The sequence below is a fragment of the Balaenoptera musculus genome, chromosome X, assembly GCF_009873245.2.
Source record: "Balaenoptera musculus isolate JJ_BM4_2016_0621 chromosome X, mBalMus1.pri.v3, whole genome shotgun sequence".
Lineage (NCBI taxonomy): Eukaryota > Metazoa > Chordata > Mammalia > Artiodactyla > Balaenopteridae > Balaenoptera > Balaenoptera musculus.
This window is the reverse complement of record NC_045806.1, coordinates 81,538,161-81,561,982: the sequence shown is the minus strand read 5'-3', so window position 1 is coordinate 81,561,982 and position 23,822 is coordinate 81,538,161. Positions and strand designations below refer to the sequence as shown.

At 38.1% G+C, this 23,822-nt stretch overlaps 1 pseudogene; it reads right to left on the bottom strand.

Moving 5' to 3' along the window:
• Nucleotides 1-505: 505 nt before the first annotated feature.
• On the bottom strand, nt 506-868 carry LOC118889028 (annotated as a pseudogene).
• Between the last annotated feature and the right edge of the window lie 22,954 nt (nt 869-23,822).

Genomic DNA, 23,822 nt, shown 5'->3' with positions numbered 1-23,822 from the left:
TCAGAGGGGCTAATAATCAAATTAGGCTGCTAACAAATGGCAATTTATAATGCTGAAACTAATGAGAGGTCAAAGAAAAAAACTCTGCAAGGAGTTTTAATTATCCTGTCCTTTGTGACTCCACAAGAACATTTTTAAAGGAACACTGTCACCAGTATTCAACTGGTACTTTAAGTTCCATTAAGATTTACATAAGCTATTACATAAATGGGAAATACACACTTTCTTTCCAAGTAGAGTAAGGATCTAAATCCTTCTCTTCAGGGATGGAAAACAAGCACTGTCTTGCTTTGATGTTCAATTTATTGAATCCTTTCCTTCCCATAGCACTGATGGAGAAACATGAAGCCCCTCTTCAAGGGAATCTCTCGATTGGATAGCATATAGAAAGAAAAGAACTGTAACAACCAAAACAACTACAACAGTTTTTCTGTCCTTGTTTCCTGTGCCATTTCATTTTCACTTTTTTTTTTTTCTAGTTTGTGTTTTATTGACTCTGTGATGCTCAGGCCTTGACCACGAACTTTGGCAGTGGGTACAGCTGTTTCTTCTGCTGCTGCTTCTTGGTATTCAACTTCTCCTCATGCTTGTTGAACATGCAGCATGTGTTTCCTTGGGCTGCAGATCCAGAGGCTTGTACTTCTTGCCCTTGTAGAATTTCCTGAGGTTCTCTTTCTTGAGTCTGATTAACAACAGTGAGAACTCGGGCAATGGATTTACAAACATCTAGGATCTTGGAGAGCTTGGATGCCACACTGCTTGTCACTTTGGTGATTTCCAGCTAAGACAGCTCCACCTTCAAGTCATCCAGCTGTTTCAGCAGCTCCATCTTTTTGCCAGGAAGATCTCAAGCTTTAATCTTGGCCATGACTGCACAAGCTGCGCCACTGCCTGCTCTTGAGGTAGAGTTTTTTTCACTTCTTATTTTCACTTTCCTCTGTCACATATATATCCACACGCACCACCACAACCACCACACCCAGCATTTCTGCAGGTCAAAGTCCCCTTCCTCTCTCAGAGCCTAACTTCTTTCTAGGAGGTGTTTGAGATGGGTTTGTATATTTATCTGTTTGTTTGGAGAAGAGTGGCATAATTGATGAACTGACGAAAGTGACAATATCAACTGAACGTGGAACCTCTCAGGCAAAAATAAAACCAAAAAGCTGCTACCCTTAAAAGCTAAAGAAAAGTGGAGATGTTAGCAGCAACATACTGTGAACACGGCTGGTCTGGAAAGGCTTTTGCCACCAAGAGGGTTAATTGTCCAAAGGTAATGTCTACCCATCAAGCCAATTTAAGGTCAAAGAATGCATCTTGGCAAGGAGTTTTCTTTTATCAATAACTGCGTCAATAAAACAGCAAATGGAACACAAAAAAATTGAGCATATCCATATCATCAGGGCAGCAAGACAAGTAGCCCAGAGCACTGGAGGGTCTGGGTGTTGAACTAGTTGCCCTTATTACTGAAAAAAATGTTAAAGTATAAAAGCAATTCCAACAAGGAAATTGGGAACAATGCAAATAACAAAACTTTCTTCCTGAAAAGGAAGAAAAAATCTGCAAATTCTTCCGCTAAACTTGTCATCACCACACCCTGCCATGTGACATTTACATTGTTCTTTTAAATAGGTAGCCCATTGTTTTATGAGACAATGTAGCTTAAGGGCTAAGAGTGTGGGCTCTAGAGTCAAACTAAATCCAGTTCCATCACTTCTTAGCCACATAGTCTTGGGCAGGTTACTTTTTTCTTTCTAAGCCTCAGTATCCTCATGTGTAAAACTGGGATAATAGCAAGGCAGCAAGAGTCCAGGCTTTGGAGTCAAACTGCCTGGTTCCCAGTCCTCTACTCCACCACTTACTGGCAGTGTGACCTTGAGCAAATTGCATAACTTCTCTGTGGCTCAGTTTCCCCTTCAATAAAATGGGCCCGATTGATTGTCAGGACCTCACAGGATCATTTTGAAAATTATGTGTATTATAGAACACATGTAAAGCACCTAGTAAGTGCTCCACAGATGTAAGTCATTAGTACCTACCTCAGAAGGTTGTAGTAAGGATGAAATGAGACAATGAATGAAAAACTTTTAAGCCTGGTATAGTCAGTGCTCAATAAATGCTAGCTTTTGTTAACGTGCTTGTCTTTTGACTCTCCAACTGGCTTTTAAGTTTCTAGAGGATGAGTCTTAAATTTTTTTCTTCATACTATAATATCTAGCACTCTGTTATATGCAAATAAAAGTAACTCAACTATAGCCAAAGGAAAGAAAGGAACAAATCCTCATGCAGAAAAAGTAGAAATTCAAATATCAGAACCGTGGACTCACATGCCATGAAAAGATTGGGTTTATTAAAAATTAACGGTACAGGTCAAACAACATGTCTGATTTTTGGCAAATTATAAATATTATCAAGAGCAAACAATTTGGCATTTGATTTCTTACTTGTGTAGGGGAGTATAAATATTTTTCCCTCTACCCTTCTAGGTTCTTGGCTGAGACCCCCTGTAATAAAAGACAGATTAACAGGAGAAAAACAATTTTAATTATGTACATACTATGTAGTACCGGAGCCCCACAAAGATATGAGGCTCAAAAGGAAGCCAGACAATAGAGGCTTATATACCATCCCGAGGCAAGGAAAGGAATAGGGGTCTGGGACTTTAAAGCAGGGGAGACAAGTCATGGGACGATGAGAAGAGAAAAATGTATGGTAAACAAAAGTTGCACTGCCAGGTAGATAAATTTCTCAGGTGAAAAAATGATCTCTGATAAAAGCTTTCTTCCTGCTACCAGCCCCCTTTCTAATGTAAATTTCATTTATAAATGTAGATTTCCCTTACAAAAGGGCAACTTTGTTTTCAGAGCTTCTCCTATGTCTGTAGTTTCTCAAGATGATTCTTAGGCCAAAGAGGCATATTTTGGGGTGGCACTTCATTTGAAAATATTGATGACTACAATAGATGACTCAGTTAAAAAAAAAAAATGGCCAAACTAATGATGTTACATAGATACAGCTTAGGAGGTAGTTCTCACACTTGAGACTTCTGTGAATCACCTTTACAAATTTCATTACTTCAGTATACCACCAAAAAAATTCCTTCACAATTTATGCTTTATACACATACCACATTTACTAATATTTTCTTAACAACTTTTTCTTTGAACTAACTTAAATTGTGTTAAAAACAAGACAACAGGGGGCTTCCCTGGTGGCACAGTGGTTGAGAATCTGCCTGCCAATGCAGGGGACACGGGTTCGAGCCCTGGTCTGGGAAGATCCCACATGCCGCGGAGCGACTGGGCCCGTGAGCCACAATTACTGAGCCTGCGCATCTGGAGCCTGTGCTCCACAACAAGAGAGGCCGCGATAGTGAGAGGCCCGCGCACCGTGATGAAGAGTGGCCCCCACTTGCCACAACTAGAGAAAGCCCTTGCACAGAAACGAAGACCCAACACAGCCATAAATAAATAAATAAATAAATAATTTAAAAAAAAAAAAAGAAAATCAGAAGTCTGTTACTCACCTTTCTTAAAAAAAAAAAAAAAACAAGACAACAGGCCCAAAATGGAGTCACTTATGCCAAGCCCCATGTCACCAAGACTTAATTATGGTTTTGGCCTCTCCCAGAAATGGAATCGAAAACCAGTCAATCAGGAATCACCTCGTTAGCGCTAGTGAGGTCATCTGCCTGATAGACATCTGCCATCCCCTGAAGGAAAGTGACCCTGCCATAAACAATCCACTTTTTGCCCAATTAACTTTCTTATTCCCACTCCCTTCTACCTATAAAATTCTGTCATTTTGTACAGCTCCTCAGAGCTCCTTTCTATCTGCTAGAAGGGATGCTGTCCAATTCATGAACTATTGAATAAAGCCAATAAGATCTTTAAAATTTACTCAATTGTACTTAGACTTTTAACAATTGTTTTTACTTATCGATTTGAAAAGCTGAGTTTATATCATTACATAAAATGGAAACCAGTATCATTTATCATAAATAGAAGGTGAGAGTAAAAATAAATATAATGAAAACAAAACAGTGTTCTTAAAATCTAGATAAATATTGTTGCCTGGCAGAGGCTTCTGAGTCTGTGGCTTTGAGACCTGCTTTTTCTTTGTTAAAAAGTTTGTTTAGAACACATCAGAAATGTTTAAGACTAACTTTCACCAAAGTGAGAACTGAAAAAGAATTTAAAAGGGAAAACTTCCCCACTCTATGACTCAGTATTATTTAATGTCTATATGCTCTGTGCACCACCTGAAATCATTTTGTGATTTCATGAAACACTGGCCTAGATGATCAATGAAGAATGGTTTCTGGCTCCCCAAATGCCTGTACAATAGTGTTCTCAGGGTGTAGCCCCTGAATTACCTGCATCCGAATCACCTATGGGTGCTTGTTTAAAAAGGGGGGTGATAACTAATGAATCACTACTTAATCTGGAGACTGGGACCCGACAGATTACATTATTAAGAAACACCCGCAGGTGATTTTGATGCACAATAAAGTCTGAAAACCAGGGCTATATTATAGCAATTATTGAAGAAGGTGGAACCATCCCTATAACAGCTCTGTAGATACAGAAAAGCTGAAAGGAAAAGTGAACGGAGAATTTAGCTAAAGGAGGTAATCTGCCCCAGACCTGAACTGTGAGGCTACAGCCTTCGAGATAAGCACTGCATTTAACTGGAGTATTTTAATACCAGAATGAGGTAGAAACGGAAAAAAAAAAAAGAAGAAGAAAGGCATCCGGCAATGAGAGAACAAAAAGATTCAATGAAGAAAGGGATTGATTTACAAGAAAAGATGAAAGGAATTTAAAATGTGGCTTTGCTAAGTGATCACTAAGCAGGGGTGTGATAACAGTTTACAAATGTTTGAATCATATACTAAAAAGAGGAGGAGGAATTTGTTAAGTAAGAACAAGAAGGGATAATTAGACATTAAGAGAATGTAATTGACCAAATTGTGTCCAACTTCTGCCCTAAGGGATGTGCTCTGATCTTCTTCTCCCCAGAAGAGGCTAGAACATCACTCTAGTATCTGTGCCTTTGTTCAAGCATACTCCTCTGAAGGGGAGCAGAATATGCCATCCCAAAATATGCCTCTTTGGTGTGAGGATTATTTTGAGCTGATTATTTTTGAGAATCTGCAGATAGAAGATTCTCTGAAAATAGAGTAGAACTTGCCCTTTCCTGAGGGCAAATTACATTTATGAGGGAAACCTCCATTTGTAAGGGTGTTTCCCTCTCTCTACCAGGAAGAGAAAGTTGGCTCTAAATCACAAGAGAATTCTGTCAATGGAGAAGGCACTGACTGAAATCTGCATAACAAGACTTACCCTTGTTTACTGTGCTTTTCCTGGTCACCTCTCATAACTGGCTCCCCCACCTAACTTCCAGGCCACTGTGGCTGTCATGACCTCCACATCCTTTCCAAAATTACAGCCTAGACTCTCACTCTACTAGGGCAAAGCCTACAGGTCTAGTGGCCCTAACACCTTAAAAGCATTATAGGGGAGTCTGCACTAGAGCTTGGGAGACCTCCACTTTGAGGAGCTGAGAAATTGATTGGCAGTAGGGCCAGACTCTGGCAAAACCGACCAGTTGTAAAATTTGTCTTCAGCAGCTTTTTTGTGCCACCCCCAGTTCCAGATTCCCAGACATCTCAGAATATATAAGTAAATGTCCCTCTTGTAAGAGGAGAAAGAGATCAAATAAATACCACTCATATATGGAATGTCTTAATATGTATTGGGCTCCACCCCACAGGCCTGCAAGCCCTGTACTTGCCCGACATCAAGACCAAAGAAAGAGCCCAGCGTCAACAATAGAGACATCAGTGGTTTAATGGATGGGGGATCTTACACAGCTGAAGCAACACCGTGCGCAGTGGAAGGCAGGCAGGACACAGCAGCAGTCTTGCAGTCTTCACTCCTGGGGCGGAGGTTGCTGGGAAACCAGGTGGAAATGTTCTGACCTAGGATTAGGACAATCACGAGCTGGGTCTGGGGGCACGTATGTAGGAAGGTCGGTCATGTGAGTAGGGTGTAGGTGAAGCAGGCACTGGTCGAGCAGGGGATGTACAGAGAGCAAGAGAATAGCCATCTTGAGTGGTCTGACCATATAATATGCTACCTCTGGGAACAGGAATGGTAATTACTTTAAAAGAGCACTGTGGGGGGACTTCCCTGGTGGCGCTGTGGTTAAGACTCTGCACTCCCAATGCAGGGGGCTGGGGTTCAATCCTTAGTCAGGGAACTAGATCCCACATGTATGCCACAACTAAGAGTTCACATGCCACAGCTAAGGAGCCAGTGAGCCACAACTAAGGAGCCCGTGAGCTGCAACTAAGGAGCCGGCAAGCTTCAAATAAGACCCAGCACAACCAAATAAATAAATAAAATAAATAAATATTTTTCTTTAAAAAAAAAGAGCACTGTGGAGAAAGGAAGATGCTTAAATCAAATGCAAAAATTCTAAAGTTAGAATTTTAGACACTGAGCATCTGAGTGCTGAGCTCTTTGGGGGAAGAGGAACACCATAAATAGACCTCAGTTTACCACATTAGTGATTCTGTAGGGGAGGAAAAATAATTTTCCATTTACCCTTTTGGTTCTTGATTGAGACTCCCTGGTAATCAAAGACAGATTACAAGAGAAAAACAAACGGAAGTCTAATAACATGTATACCTCCTGTATACATGGGACATACTCAAGAAAACTAACCCCCTGAGATGAGCTGGGCCAAGCCATCACCTTAAATACTATTTCCATCCAAAAACAAAAGAAGTTGGGGAAGGGAGATGCCAGTTATGGGAGGTGACCAGGAGAAGCACAGTAAACAAGGGTAAGGTTGTTATACAGATTTAAGTCATTTCCTTGTCCATTGATATTGTTGCTAGTGAATTTAAGGTTCTTTCTTCATCGCGAAAGAATTCGGAAACAAAGTGATAGGTAAGAAGTGGATTTATAGAGGCAAACACACTCCACAGACAGAGTGTGGGCCATCTTGGAAGGCAAGAGGCAAGATGCCTCGAAATATGGCATGGTTAGTTTTTATGGGCTGGATAATTTCATAGGCAACTGAGTGGGAAGATTATTCCAACTATTTTGGGGAAGGGGTGGGAATTTCCAGGAATTGGGCCACCACCCACTTTTTGACCTTTCATGGTTGGCCACAAAACTGTCATGGCGCTGGTGGGTGTGTCACTTAGCTTATGCTAATGTATTACAATGAGCATATAATGAGGCTCAAGGTCTACTGGAAGTCGAATCTTCCACCATCTTGGACCTAGTTGGTTCTCACTAGTTTTCATCATGTACTATGGCTATGTCTTCCTTTCAAAGGTTGTGCCTTGCACCCTTCCCTCCTGTTCCAATATGAGTTTCTAGAAATTTACAGTCATCCTTCTCTTCCTGGTAGAGAGAGGGCGACACCCTTACAAATGGAGATCTCCCTTATAAATATAAATTTGCCTCAGGCAAGGGCAACTTCTACTCTGTTTTCAGAGATTATCCTGTGTCTGCAGCCTCTCAAAAATAATTAGCCCAAAATAATCCTCATGCCAAAAAGATATATTTTGGGGTGGCATATTCTGCTCCCCTTCACCACGTTAGTGACGCTAAACTGCTGTCCCCAAATTTCAAACTGATCAGTGACACCTGAAAAAACCTGGATATTGAAGCTATGCCCTGTACTGCCCTTTTCTGTCCCTTGACAGTTCAGAGACATTGACCTACTGAGTGACTTTCAGAGCCCACTTACTGAAGGTCTGACATAGCCACATAGCAGTTTGTAACTTTAGATACACTACCAAATGTAAAATAGGTAGCTAGTGGGAAGAAGCCACATAGCACAGGGAGATCAGCTCCGTGCTTTGTGACCACCTAGAGGTGTGGGATAGGGAGGGTGGGAGGGAGACACAAGAGGGAGGGGATATGGGGATATATGTATATGTATAGCTGATTCACTTTGTTATAAAGCAGAAACTAACACACCATTGTAAAGCAATTATACTCCAATAAAGATGTTAAAAAAAAAAAGTATTTTTCAGCTTTACATACACCTTCACATATACCACCTGTATTTCCCCTCCCAGTCCTTTTATAGTTTCTCAATAGCTCACTTTACCGTGGACTCACATGAGCTTAGAATGCTGTTCAATCAACCAACAATTTCCTGACTGAATGATTAAGTTAAGAAATGTGGCATAAGTGGCATAATTTGAGACTCATGCTAGACTAGACTGAGAAGCAGAAATGCAGAGGAAGGGCTTTAAAATACATCACTTGATGGATAGCCTGAATCATTGCTGGGTCTCTTCCATCTATGTATTTTATATAATAAAGTAGCACTGTACTTTCCAAGGAATTTCACATTACCATAGAAGATTCTCTTTCATTGTATTTTAATTTGGGTTTAATATAGAAAATATTTGAATGTCCTATTCATCAGCTGAATAGTGTTTCTATCAGAAGTAGATAAAGGCTGTGTTGCTTTTGTCTGTTCAGCACTTTTTCCTCCTTCACTTGGGAGTAGAGCTCTCCTTTCCTCTGGGGAAACACAGTTCATGTGGTTTTACTCCTGCCCTGGCCACTGGGGTGGTCTTATGACCCAGAAGTGTTCTCATGACCCAGATTTGGTCAATCAGAATACCCCATGTCTCTTGCCCCAGTGATTGGTCCAGGGATGATCACATGATTCAGGTCAGACTAGCCAAGGTGCTTTGGCTGAAATCACTGCATGCAAGTCTGGGGTCATCCTGCCATGCCTGTGCCTCTGTGGAGGGGAGCTGTACGAGAATGAAGACAAGCAGAATTGATGGATGGAGAGAGAGAGAGTTGGAACTCCTAGATGTAGCTGTGCCTGGAGCTCACTGAAAACCCCCTTCGACTTCACAAGTACATAAGCCATTACATTCTCCTTTTTTGCTTATTTGGGTTCATACTGGGCTTCTGACACTCGCAACCAAAATATTTCCACATAACACATTTCCAGGTTTTACTTAGGAAAAATGAATTAAACATAGAGGAATACTTTGTTTTATGTAATTGGTATCTTTTTCAGAAGTTGAGGTTAAATAAATTTTTGTGAATCAAATCATACGAAGAGGGACAGAACGTGCCATCCAAAATGTGCCCCTTTGGCATAAGGATTATTCTGAGCTATTTTGAAAAGCTGAAGACACAGGAGAAGCTCTGTAAACAGTGGAAATGATTCTTTTGTAAGGGACATTTACATTAGAAAGGGGGCCTGTAGCCGGAAGCTCACTTTTTCCCCTGAGAGGTCTGCCTGGCAGGGCAAGCTTTGTTTACCAAACATTTTCTTTTCTCACCTTCCTGTGAATTGCCTTCCCTGCTTTGAAGCCCCAGACCCCTATCCCTTTCCTTAGCTCAGGATGATATATAAGACTCTATTGCCTGGCAGCTTTTTGAGTTATATCTTTGTGGGGATCCCATACATACTTATGTGCTATGTAATTTAATTTACTTTTCTTCTGTTCATCTGTCTTTTTGTTGCTGGGGGTGGGGGTGGGGAGGTTTCAACCAGGAACATAGAAGAGTAGAGGGAAAATTGTATTTCCTCCCATATACATACTACATGAAAAACAATACATTGTTAAAAGGAGACTTGTTGGGAATCTTTCATAGTACAGGTTTTTTGGGCGGCTTTCTGTTTGTTTGTTTGTTTTTAAGGAAAGGCATTACAAACGTAGAAATGTGCAAGTACCTGTTGGCGATTCTGGGAGAGCTACTTGACCGCTTTCATGATCCCAGAAAGAGAGCAATGACTTTATTGATTTCATTATTTCTCGGGTATTAATTCTCACTCTTGTAGGCTTAGAAATTTGATTTAGTTGGTACACTAAGATAGGATCTATCCCTCAGGGAAGGATTCCCAATGAGCAAGCTCACAGAGACTAAAATAGAAAACCAAAATGCCAATTGATTAATGGACAATTACAAAGACAGTCCTCCAATGGACAAGAATCCTTGCGTCAGCAGATCATTGCATTTTGTTTTTGAGAGTATACGTTTCATCCTGATAATCTTGATTCAGTTACATATGCTTTTCATAGGCCTATAGTATAGTACAGGCATACTTCGGAGATACTGGGGGTTGAGTTCACTGCAATAAAGCAAATATCCCAATAAAGTGAGTCACATGATCTTTTTGGTTTCCCAGTGCATATAAGGGTAATGTTTATTAAGTGTACAATAGCAAAAGCAATATATATACCTTAATTTAAAAATACCTGACTGCTAAAAATGCCCAATTATAATAGTTACATCAAAGATCACTGGAACAAATCATCATAACAAATATAATAATGATGAAAAAGTTCTAAATATTTTGAGAATTACCGAAATGTGATACATAGACATGAAGCGAGCAAATGCTGTTGGAAAAATGGCGCTGATAGACTTCCTCCTTGCAATGTTGTCACACACCTTCAATTTGTAAAAAATGCAGTAACTGTAAAGTGCAATAAAGTGCAATAAAATGAGTTATGCCTGTATATAAAAAAGTTTGGAATCAGATATCAATGTTAACAAATCATGGAACTTCACATAAAAATCTGGATTTACAACTTCTCTTGAAAAATCAAAATACCTACCAACACTAATTTCTCTGATCATGGCAACCATTGCATGGATCTGAGTAGGGCCTGAGCCCTTTATATGAGACATGGACTCTCCTATATACTAGAGTCCCCATCAGGCCCATTGTCTTCATTTATATTCCCTTCCTGGCCTATACAGGTATTTGAATTTCATAAATTTAGAAAGGAAAGCTACATGTGAAGTCAATAAGCTCTTTCCTTCCCCCTAGCCGCAGAGTTTGATTCAAGAGTGGGAATGTGAGTGAAGCCAATGTAATTAGAGTGAATCTCAGGGGTTTTGCTGGGAATGTTGAGGCAAAGATGTTCACTGTTTTTTCTGCTGCAAATGAAAAAGGAGGCATGTATGTCTGGGTGTTACTGACAGCCATCCTGGGACTATAAGGGAAGCAAGTCTTATGATGACAAATTACATCAAAGAAGACAGCAGAAACACAAAAAGAAATAGGATCCTTTGAGACTTGAGTGAGCTGCAGGATCAAGCCTTACCTAAATCTACACTGGAATTTTCAGGTACATAGGTGTCATTATTTAAACCAGTTTGAGTTGGGTGTGAGGGGAGCAGAATATGCCGCCCCAAAATATGTCTTTTTAGCGTAAAGATTATTTTGGGCTGATTATTTTTGAGAGCTTGCAGACACAAGAGAATATCTGGAAACAGTAAAAGTTGCCCTTGTTAGGGAAATTTATGCTTATAAGGGAAATCTCCACTTGAAAGTGTGGTTCCCTCTCTGTACCAGACTATTTAGATGACTAAATCTCTAGGAACTTATGAATGGAAAAGGCAACCACTCAAATCTGCATAACAACCATACCCTTGCCTACTGTGCTTTTCCTAATAGCCTTCCATAACTGGCCCCCACAACCCTCAACATCTTCTTTGTCTTTAGCTGGATATGGTATTTAAGGTGATGATTTGGGCCATTTCCAGAAGTTACTCAGTTTTTGTGGGTCTCTCCAATATATATAGGAGGTATACATGGTATTAAACTCGTTTGTTTTTCTCCTGTTAATCTGTCTTTTATTACAGGGTGTCTCAGCCAAGAACCTAGAAGGGTAAAGGGAAAATAATTTTTCTTCCTCTACAGGTGATTTGCCACAAAAAGTATTCTGATATGGGAAAGGTATATTTTTTCTCCAATAGAATGTCTAGCAAAACTATTGTTACTCATGAGAGCGTGGCAAATCCCTTAGAAATCCCAAAGCAAAAACAGATTAAGAATTACTACTCTCAACTACAAGATATAATAAAATTAGGGTTCACTTACTGAATTCCAGTTTTAGTCTCACTTTCAGGAGGTTGTACTTAATTCACCTGGATTAGACTTTTGGATCTTCCCAGACCCTTTAGTCCTCACAGGCAACTTCTTGCTTTACCCACACATGGCTAGTCACATATCTTTTTATAAAGATTTAACATTTGAGGTCAATTATATTAACCCAATCTCCAAGGTTTGTGTGAGATAATTTATAGACTTACTCATGTACTGTAAATAAGAGGAACATATATGACTGCACAGCATATAATCTACTTATACAGGATATTTTAAAATCCAGGAATATATCTCTTATCGAAAGAATCATTATTTGGCAACTCTAACAATCTGAAATATTGATAAATATCAGTAAGAAACTAAAAGATCTTTCTATGAAGCCTATTACATATAATGAAATTCTCACAAAACTGAACATTGCTTCAGTCAGAGGACTTCCCCCACCACCACCACCACCACCCCACACACACACACCCTCAGGACCTTAGAGCCATTTATTCTTATTTTGTATAGAATTCAAACTAAACTGATTTCTCAAGTCATAAAAGTTTAGGAGTAATAAATCAGAAGTATGTGTGGAGGTGGCATTGTTGAAGTAGGCACTGGAAGAAAGGGAGGGGGATGGAAGAGAGACAGAGAGACAAAGAGAGAGACTCAAAAACCACAGCATTATTATTGAGCCAGAGAAGCTGAAATACAAGAATTGGTTCTGAAAGCAACACAGTATCATGTACAGGGTAGTGTAATTGCTGGTATTTAATTTGATGAACCTGATTAGCCTGAAAGTTAAATTATGTCCAATAACTTTTATTTAAGAAGAAATATAACTATGTTATATATTTTACAAGTATTTCTTCCCAAAGAATTAAGCTGTAGCTTTTAAAGAAATATACTTCAGTTATAACAAATAACACAGTTCTTGGCATATGATAGGAGATATATATATATATATATATATATATATATATATATCAGGTACTTGTAAATCCATTTTGCTTTCTTGTGGATACCATGTCTACTAATTGACAATTTGAGTGTGTGTGTGTGTTTGTAATTGTTGGGGGAAAAAGAAATCATTTATGTGGAATATTACTTACTTATAAAAAAAGCTGTGTTAAGCTGACCATATTTTTCAACTATAAATTAGGCCATATAGTCGGAAAATAAAATATTTTTTTCCAATTTGTGAATGTATGTGCAAGTCTTACAAAAGCATAGAAACAAAATAATTCCACTTTATTTCAAAGAATAAAATGAGATGAAATTAGGGCTGTCCATAAAAAGATTTTAAATTTGTATGGAAACACAAAAGACCCAAAATAGCCAAAATAATCTTGAGAAAGAAGAACAGAGCTAGAGGCACCGTGCTCCCTGACTTCAGACTATACTACAAAGCTACAGTAATCAAAACAGTATGTTACTGGCACAAAAACGGATACAGAAATCTATGGACCAGGATAGAAAGCCCAGAAATAAACCCACACACCAATGGTCATTTAGTCTATCACAAAGGAGGCAAGAATATACAGTGGAGAAAAGACAGTCTCTTCAATAACTGGTGCTTGGAAAACTGGACAGCTACATGTAAAAGAATGAAATTAGAACATTCTCTAACACCATTACAAAAATAAACTCAAAATGGATTAAAGACCTAAATATAAGACTGGACACTATAAAACTCCTAGAGGAAAACATAGGCAGAACACTCTTTAACATAAATCGCAACAAAATTTTTTGGATCCGTGTCCCAGAGTAATGGAAATAAAAATAAAAATGAACAAATGGGACCTAATTAAACTGAAAAGATTTTGCACAACAAAGGAAGCCATAAACAAGACGAAAAGACAACCTACAGACTGGGAGAAAATATTTGCAAACGATGCTACCAACAAGGGGTCAATTTCCAAAATATACAAACAGCTCATACAGCTTAGTATTAAAAAAACAGCCCAAACAAAAAATGGGCAGAAAACCTAAATAGACATTTCTCCAAAGGAGACATACAGACGACCAACAGGCACATGAAAAGATGCTCAATATCGCTAATTATTAGAGAAATGCAAATTAAAAGTACAATGATGTATCACCTCACACTAGTCAGAATGGCCATCATCAAAAAGTCTACAAATAATAAATGCTGGAGAGGGTGTGGATTAAAAGGAACTCTCCTACACTTTTGGTGGGAATGTAAATTGGTGCAGCCACTATGGAGAACAGTATGGAGGTTCCTTAAAAAACTAAAAATAGAGTTACCATATGGTCTTGCAATCCCACTTCTGAGCATATATCTGGAGAAAACTCTAATTTGAAAAGATACATGCACCCCAATGTTCATAGCAGTACTGTTACAATAGCCAAGACATGGAAGCAACATAAATGTCCATAAACAGATGAATGGATAAAGATGTGGTATATATATCCAATGAAATATTACTCAGCCATAAAAAATAATGAAATAATTCCGTTTGGCAGCAACATGGATGGAACTAGAGATTATCATGTTAAGAGAAGTCAGACAGAGAAATACAAATATCATATGATATCACTTATGTGTGGAATCTAAAAAAAAATGATACAAATGAACTTATTTACAAAACAGAAATAGACTCACAGACATAGAAAACAAATTTATAGTTACCAAAGGGGAAAGGGGAGGGGGAGGGATAAACTAGGAGTATGGGATTAACAGATACACACTACTATATATAAAATAGGTAATCAACAAAGACCTACTGTATAGCACAGGGAACTATATTCAATATCTTTTAATAACCTATAATGGAACAGAATCTGAAAAAGAACGTATATAAATGAATCACTTTGCTGTACACCTGAAACACAACATTGTAAATTAATTATACTTCAATAAAAAAAAAAAAAGAAGCCTCATGTAGGTATAAAAACTCACCTTACTATTACATCAAAAAAAAAATTTGAAGAAGATGCAATATTTATAAATCAGTTTCAATTTAAAAAAACAACAGAAAGTTAAAAACTAAACACATTCTCTTTGACTACTGATTATTTTCAGTATTAAATGTCATTTCAACCTTGGGTATTCTAACTTTGGAGAACTTACCTAGATGGTTTAATGAGAGCAAAAATCCCTCTCATTTCTCTTATCAAATATGTATAACATGATTTTCCAGTCAATTATTATTTTTTGAGGGGCATTTAAAAATAGACCTGGAAATATTAACTAAAGTCATGTGGTTAACTGTACAACTCATTATAAAGAAACTGAGAAAGTTGTTAAATATGCCTTAAGCATCTTCATCATGAGCATAAGCAAAAAATCTTGGTAATTTCATTTGATTATGGTTTATAAAAGCAAGCCAATGTTCAAAAGATTTGAAATAAAGTTGTGATTTTGAAAAAAAAAATTAGGGCTGTCCAAAAACAATATCTGGGATGTGTTCTATATGGAGTATAATCCCTTACCCACCACAAAATTTCCTTAAGTGAAAGTGTATCCTTCAAGAATTTACTTTGGCATAACTTCTACAGCAACAAGGATTTGGTTCTGCTGAGGATAATTTAAAAGAAGGGAATGACCACGTGAACGAACACATTGCTATGGCCCCTTCCAGGATTTGGAAGTTGCTCCTGCAAATGAGGGTCTTGGAGCGTAAGCTTCATTAGTTTCATGGTAAATTTACCTCTGAGGGAGGTAATCCTTCACATGTCCAGAAAGTAAGTAATGATAGATTTAAATTAACTGTACAGAATCATTTATTATTAAGTGTATATATCCAGAATTAGCCAAACTCTGAGGATTGAGCGCACAGTCCTTCAGACTGCCTAGTCTCACCAAGATTTCTGACACCAACTGCAAGGAGTTAGTCTAACTACTGTTGAAAAGAAACAGACCTCAAATGGAGTCACTTGTAAGACCCACCTAAATACTTAACCTAATTGCAGTTTCAGCCTCTCCCAGGAGTGGAATTTTAAACCAATCAGTATGGAACCTCCTGATTAGCATAGTAAAACCCCTGCCATTCCCTTCCCCCCAAAAGAAGATGAAATGGCCTGAAACAATTCTTTTTTTGCTAATAGCCTTCTCATCCTGCCCACTTTCTGCCTATAAATACCTTACATTTTGTACTTCTCAGAGTGCCCTCCTGCTTGCTAGGTGAGCTGCTGCATAAAGCCAATTAGAGTTTCAAATTTACTTGGTTGAATTTTGTTTTTTAACACTACAAATTTGGAGAACATCGTCCCCAAGACTGTCCTCACTTTTGACACCAATTGCAAGTTCAGGGGAGTTCCCAAAACCTTCCTCAAGTTTGAAAATTCACTACAAAGAATCACAGTACTCCCTGAAGGCTATTATACTCACAGTTACGGTTTATTATGGAAAAGAGGCACAGATCCAAAGGAAGAGACACATAGGGCAAGGTATGGAGGATTCCAAATGCAAGGCCTCCGTTGTCTCCAGGATGTATTACCTTCCCAGTGTACGTGAGCTTTGGGTCTGGAGATTTTATTAGGGCTTCATTGCATAGGCATGATTGACTGATTGATTGCCCATGTGGTTGAACTCAATTTCCAGCAACCTCCTCCTGTCCCCAGAGATCAGGCTGATACCACATGGTCTGAGGGTCTCATTATAAGTCACCTCATTAGCATGAACTCTCAGATGTAGTTGAGGGGCCCACCATGAATAACAAAGACACTCCTATTACTCAGGAAGTTTCAAGGGCTTAGACATTACCTCCCAGGAACCAGAGACAAAGGTCAGTCCTCTCTTTCGAGCAGGACAAATTCTTTACTACACAGTGTAAAATACCACTGATGTACTCTTTAGTATACTTCTAATTTTATTTTTATGAATCTAAAACTATTCATGTTTCTATAGGTCATCATGGTTCCCCACCTTTGCTTTTTTCTTGCAGGCTTATAAATTCCTCATCTTCTTCATAGTTGCCAGGTAGTTTGAGGGGAGATTATTTTGTCAATATGATTTAGGTCATCTCTGTAAAATATGACAATTTACAACTGTGACAAATGTCAAAACTGGTTAAATTGATTTTATTTTTGTATTAACTATTGCAAATGACAGCAACACATTTAAAAATAAATTTAAGGTAAGAAACGAATTGATTGGCTTGAGTATCTAGAGTAACTAGAGTATCTTGCAAGGAGTATCTTGCTTTAAGAATAGCTGGAATCAGGGCTTCCCTGGTGGCGCAGTGGTTGAGAATCTGCCTTCCAATGCAGGGGACACGGGTTCGAGCCCTGGTCTGGGAATGATCCCACATGCCGCAGAGCAGCTGGGCCCGTGAGCCACAGTTACTGAGTCTGCGCGTCTGGAGCCTGTGGTCCGCACAAGTGAGGCCGCGGTGGTGAGAGGCCCGCGCGCTGCGATGAAGAGTGGCCCCCGCTTGCCACAACTAGAGAAAGCCTTCACACAGAAACGAGGACCCAACACAGCCATAAGTAAATAAATAAATTAAAAAAAAAAAAAAGCTTGCCTTCAATTAAAAAAAAAAAAAAAGAATAGCTGGAATCAGACTTAGAAAGTACTATCATGAGGTTTTGAATTTCCATTTTATATATATATATATATATATATATATATATATATATATATATACACATATATATATATTTGCTCTTGTTGGGATTCTAACTCTGATAACTCATTAATGCAATTTCTCTTTTAATTCTTTGAATACATTTGTAATAACACCTTTGAAGCCTTGTCCATTATAGTCAGTATGTAGACCCATTTTGAAGTATTCTCTATTGACTGCATTTTTTTCCTGAATGTGAGTTACACTTTCCTGTCTCTTCGCATATCTATAATTTTTTAAATTGGACATTGCAGATAATACATTATGATGATTCTGGATTATGTTTTATTCTGAGGATTTTATTGCTATAATAGGAAGTTAATTTGCAAGAATTGAAACTGTAAACTCTGTCTCCTCCACGGAATGTAGCCCTGATATATTTGCTCAGTTCTTAAGGTTTCCTGCTGCTGCTATTTTTACCTCAGCTTTCCAGGAGTTTCACCTGCACCTGCATATCTTGGTGGTCAGCCAAAGATTTGGGCACAGATAGTGGGGTTCTGTCCTCTGATACCTCAAGCCAGTAACACTTCAGTTTTCTGCCCACCTGAGCAGATTGAGGAACACAGTCAGGTTTTAACAAAAGAGAAGCAGCAAATTCACAAACCTCTTAGTGCACCTAGTGCAGCTGTTTTTCAAGAGTAGAAAAACCTCATTGTTTTCTCACCAGATGCCCTGGTATCTCTCTTGCACATGTGTAGTTTAGCAGTAAACCAGCATTAGCACAGAGTTTATGTTCAGATTTTGTGTCTCACCCATTTTGCAATTCTCTTGCTTCCAGAACTTTCCCCTTAAATTTACAGTTGCTTTTCCAGTTTTGAACTCTTCTCTGCTATCATAATGCTGATTTTTTTTTTTGGCTGTCATAGACATGGTAGTAGGGAGAAATCCCAGGAAAGAAATCCACAAACTTGTAATTCTGCCTCCTTGAACTGCAGTTTTTCAAGAGTAAATTTTTCTCCTTCTTCTGTCTGCTTCTGGACACCTAATATTTTACACTGTTGGGAATATATATATTCTAGATTTTATAATTATGAACTGCATAAGGTTCGCCTAACCACTTCACTTTGCTGTCATTAATGGAAGTACTTCAATAAAACATTATTTTGAAAAGAATCTAAAAGGAATTTGTGGGCTCAATGTAGTCATTAGGAATTTTGATAGCAAATTGACAATTGGACTTTTGTCTTCATTTTCACTTGTTGGCATCACATGGACAGAATGGCAAGCCTATGTTTGTTTGTTTTTTTCCACATCCACAGAAATAGCCAATTGCTAAACCATTGATTAGATTATCCCAGACACAATCTCGTGGACATTAAGAAGGGAGAAATCCCCTATCTCATGAAAAAGAGTTGATCGTATAAAATCAATTAAAATATGATTTGGTAAAGTGTGTATACCAAAAAGCAATTACATGATTCAGCATCTTATTAGCATTTTTGAAAAATATTAACTTGACTGAATTCTTTGGTTAAGATTATAAAGAAATTCTACCAATTTTTGATCTATACATAGAGAAGATTACATACAAATGTAATATCTTATTTTAGAAAATTGGGTTAAAAAGATGATTCTCTTAGAAGTTGAGAATGGTATTTTATATTTTCCTTTCTTGTAAAAATTTGTATTAATTTAGAATGCTAGTTGAGAAAAGATTTCAATTTAGAAAAACAAATTCCCTGAACTGATCCAGATGTATGTATCAAAGTGAAGTTACTCTTAGAACAGACATTAATTTTAATGTTCATATTTTCCAAAACACATACACATGCACGTGCACACACCACACACAGGGCATCTCTTGATGTTCAACAACTCTGGTTTTCAAAAGTCATTGATTCTGGGACTTCCCTGGTGGCGCAGTGGTTAAGAATCCACCTGCCAATGCAGGGGACAAGGGTTCGAGCCCTGGTCCGGGAAGATCCCACATGCCATGGAGCAACAAAGCCCATGTGCCGCAACTACTGAGCCTGCGCTCTAGAACCTGCGAGCCACAACTACTGAGCCCATGTGCCACAACTACTGAAGCCCACATGCCTAGAGCCCATGCTCCACAGCAAGAGAAGCCACTGCAATGAGAACCCCACGCACCACAACGAAGAGTAGCCCCTGCTCGCCTCAACTAGAGGAAGCCCGCACACAGCAATGAAGACCCAACATAGCCAAAACTAAATTAATAAATAAATAAATTTATATTTTAAAAAAAGTCATTGATTCCACTTGTGTCTAAGAGTACTATGAACTAAATAAGTAAGCAAGTGCAACCTCTCCAGGTGGGTAGCAATTCAAAGATCATTCTTTAACATTTCAGAAACATAATACTGAGCACCTCTTTACAAAGAATGTCTCCCCACTATTGAAATTTAAGTGCAAATTACAAATAGACCAACAGTGAAAAAGCACATAGTTCAATGCCTCAACTACTAATAAGAAAGGCAGCTAGTATGACAAAATCAACTTTGTGTAAGGACCAGAATTGTCATTTGTGACCAGACTCTGGGCAGTTAAAAGATCAGACCATATAACCTTCCCCGATCCTAGTGTTTCCTTGGGATTTCTACAAAAAGTAGCAGCTTCCTTTTTCAGACTTTTTTCTCCACACAGCCAAAGAATTTTGATAAGAAAGCGATGTAAGGAAAAGTTAGAAGGGAAAACAGTAATAGCTAATATTTTTAAAAAGAAAAATAATCTAGATTCTATTTTGCTTTATTTTTCAGTAAAGCTCAATTCAATAAAGTAAAATACTTTCTCAAGATTTCCTGCAGTTTATATAGAAATAACAAGACCATGTCCATGTGGAGTAATTTTTAAGTAAGCACAAATCATAAGTCACAGTTCCATGATATTTTACAAAGTGAACTTTTGTGCATACCACCTATATACATAAATAGAAAATGCCCAGCTTCACAGAAGCCCCTCATAGCCGCTCCCAATTCCTTCTTCCCTAAAGGTAACTACTGTTATGAGTTCTATCACTATAGGTAAGTTTTGCTTGTTTTTACTTTTATACAAATGAAGTAATAAAATATGTATTTTTGTCTGACATCTCTTGCTCAATATTTGGTTTTGTGACACATTCATGCTGTTGCACGTATAAGTAATATGTTCATTGTCATTGCTGTATAGTATTCCATTTTATGACTGTCAGAATTTATTGATTTTACTGTTGAATATTTTAGATGCACCCAGTTTTGTCTTTTATGAATGGGTGTTGCTGTCAACATTCTTATACATGTCTCCTGGTGAACATATGTACTAACCTGTAGGATACATACCTGGGAATAAAAGTGCTGAGTCATAGTGTAGTCTCATGTTTGTCTTTAGTAGATATTGCCATTTGGGGCAATTTTGAATGGTTCTTGATAGGTTTTTAGGGAATTATTTGGATCTGATAAATACCATAAAAGTCCTTCAGCAAGACAGCTACAAACATTCTCTGAGATTCAGGAAGCGTGAACAGAGTAGTGAATGTGATTCACATTCATTCACTCATTCAACAAGCTTTTGGTAAGCAATTTAATATGTCAAACACTGTGTTAGGCATTGGCATTACAGCATTAAACAAATCAGTCTCTGTTCTCACCAAGTAACTTTACAATTCCGTCTATTAAAATCATTTGTATTTAGCAGAAAACATAGAAGAAAATCTTTGTGACCTTGTGTTATGAAATAAATTATCCTTCCACCCATCTCCCCCATTCATATGTCAAAGCCCTAATCCCCAGCCTCTCAGAATGTGACTATATTTGGAGATAGGGCCTTTAAAGATGTAATTAAGGTAAAATGCGGTCATATGAGTGGGTGCTAATCTAATATGACTAATGTCCTTATAAGAGTAAGAAGAGGAGATTAGGATATAGACATGTGTATGCACAGAGGAAAGACCATGTGAGGACACACTGAGAAGTTACCATTTGTAAGTCAAGCAGAGAGGCCTCAGAAGAAACCCAGACTGCTGACACTTTGATCTTGGATCTCTACCCTCCAGAGCTGTGAGAAAATAAATTTCTGTTCTTTAAGCCACACAGTCTGTGATATTTTGTTATGGTAGGCCTAGCAAACTGACACACCTTGGGTTAGGCAAATAATTTTTAGATATGACAGTAAAAGTGTGATGCATAAAAGAAATTCATAAACTAAACTTAATAAAACTTTAAAAATTTGCTCTGCAAAACATTGTTAGAAGAATGGAAAGCAAGCCACATAATGGGAGAAAATATTTGCAAATTGTATCTCTGATGAAGGAATTATATTAAATATATATAAAGAATTCTTATAACTTAATAATGAGAAAACTGAATCCCAATAATGAAATAGGCAAATCCTTTGAAGGGACACTTCAGCAAAGAAGGTATACAGATAACATAAAACCATATGTAAAGATGCCTGACATAATTAGTCATTATGGAAATTCAAATTAAAACCACACCTATTAGAATGGCTAACATTCAAATGCCTGAGCATACCAAATGTTGGTGAGGATGCGGAGGAACTGAAACCCTCATATGCTGCTGGTGGGAATGCAAAACAGTAGAGCCATGTTGGAAAACAGTTTGGCGGTTTTCTTATAAACATGCACTTACCGTACAACTGGGCAATTCCACTCCTGGGCTTCTGTCCAAGTGAAATGAAAACCTATGTCCACATAAAAAAAATATATTAGAATGCTCATAGCAGCTTTATTCATAATTACCCATAACTGGGAACAACCCAAATGTCCCTCACCCGGGGAGAGGATAACAGACTGTGGTATATCCATACAATGGAACACTGCTCAACAATAAAAAGGAATGAACTTCTGATACCTGCAATGACATAGGTGTGTCTCAAATTCATTATGCTGAGTGATACATATATACTGTGTGATTCCATTTACATGTTATTCTAGGAAACACAAAACTATAAGAATGTAGAACAGATCAGTGGTTGACAGGCAATAAGGGTTTGACTACAAAGATGACAAGAGATTTTCGAGGGAGCAGGGGAGAAGGCAGTGATGGAACTGTTCTGTATCTTGATTGTAGTGGTAGTGGTTACATGACTCATAGAATAGTCAACAAACAGAGTGAATTTTACTGTATATAAATAAAATATAAATGACAAAAAGTTGATGGACTCAGATATCCACATACAAACACCATCCTTCCTCCTGAAAAAAATCATTTGCCAAGTTTTCTAAAAGTAGAGATAAGTTCAAGGATGGATAAGAGTGAGGCAAAAGATACCATGGTGTGTATGGAGAAATAGAAACAATGTATTATTGTAAAGGAGTGATGCTGAAGAAGTTGACAGGAATGAATTTATGGAGGGCCTTGTATGTACTGCAAAAGGATTTTGACCTTGTATGGTAGGGATTGGGAGCCATTGAATGATTTTGAGAAAGAGCATGGTATGATCAGCTTTTACATAAATCAGTCTGGCTGTGATAAAGAGATAGGATTTGACTTGTAGAAAGACTGAAAGCACGGAGATCAGTTGGAAGGTGTTTGCTGTAGTCCAAGTGAGATATGAAAAAATCCTGCACTCAGGCAGCTGCAATAGGAATATAAAGTAAGGAGAGGTTTCTGAGCCCCATGGAGTGTGGATACATAAGTTCAAGAGAGCTAGAAGGGAAGTAATGACCTAAGAAAAGGATCTCTTAACTTTGGAAGGCTTCAGAGTACCTTCTTCTTACTATCTTGTTTCAGTCATAAGGGAGAGAATCACTGCTGCTTGACCCTATCTAATTTCTGTGATACGAACCCACATGAATCCCAGACAATTTTTTCAATTACATGGTCTCACATGTTTTTTAGATGTTTCAGTGAAATCCAGATGGCAACCGAATAACAGTGATTAAATGGCCTACAGTTAGGATGACCATATATCCAATTTTGCTAAGAGATAGTCCCTGTTTATTCCTGATCTCCTAGAATAATTATTATAGTGTATTAATAATAGCACCTCCTTTCATTCTCAAAAGCACCCTGGTTTGGATGGCAAAATTTATGGTCACCCTAGCCTATAGTAGCTTCCCCATTTGACTATTCTTCAAGGGGAAAAAGGAGGGAACATAAAAATGCCAATACATTCATCTTTGTTTTTATTTTTGGCTGCACTGCGTGGCATGTGGGATCTTAGTTTCCCAATCAGGGATCGAGCCCACGTCCTCTGCATCAGAAGAGCAGAGTCTTAACCACTGGACAGCCAGGGAAGTGCCAATACATTCATCTTTTGAATATAAACCAAGAGAGAACTTTTTCGTCTTCAAAGGCCTATAGAGCAGTAAAACAGAATGGAAAGCTATATAATCTGAACACGAAGGTAATCATTTAACTATATATGTATATATACACCCAATTAACAGAC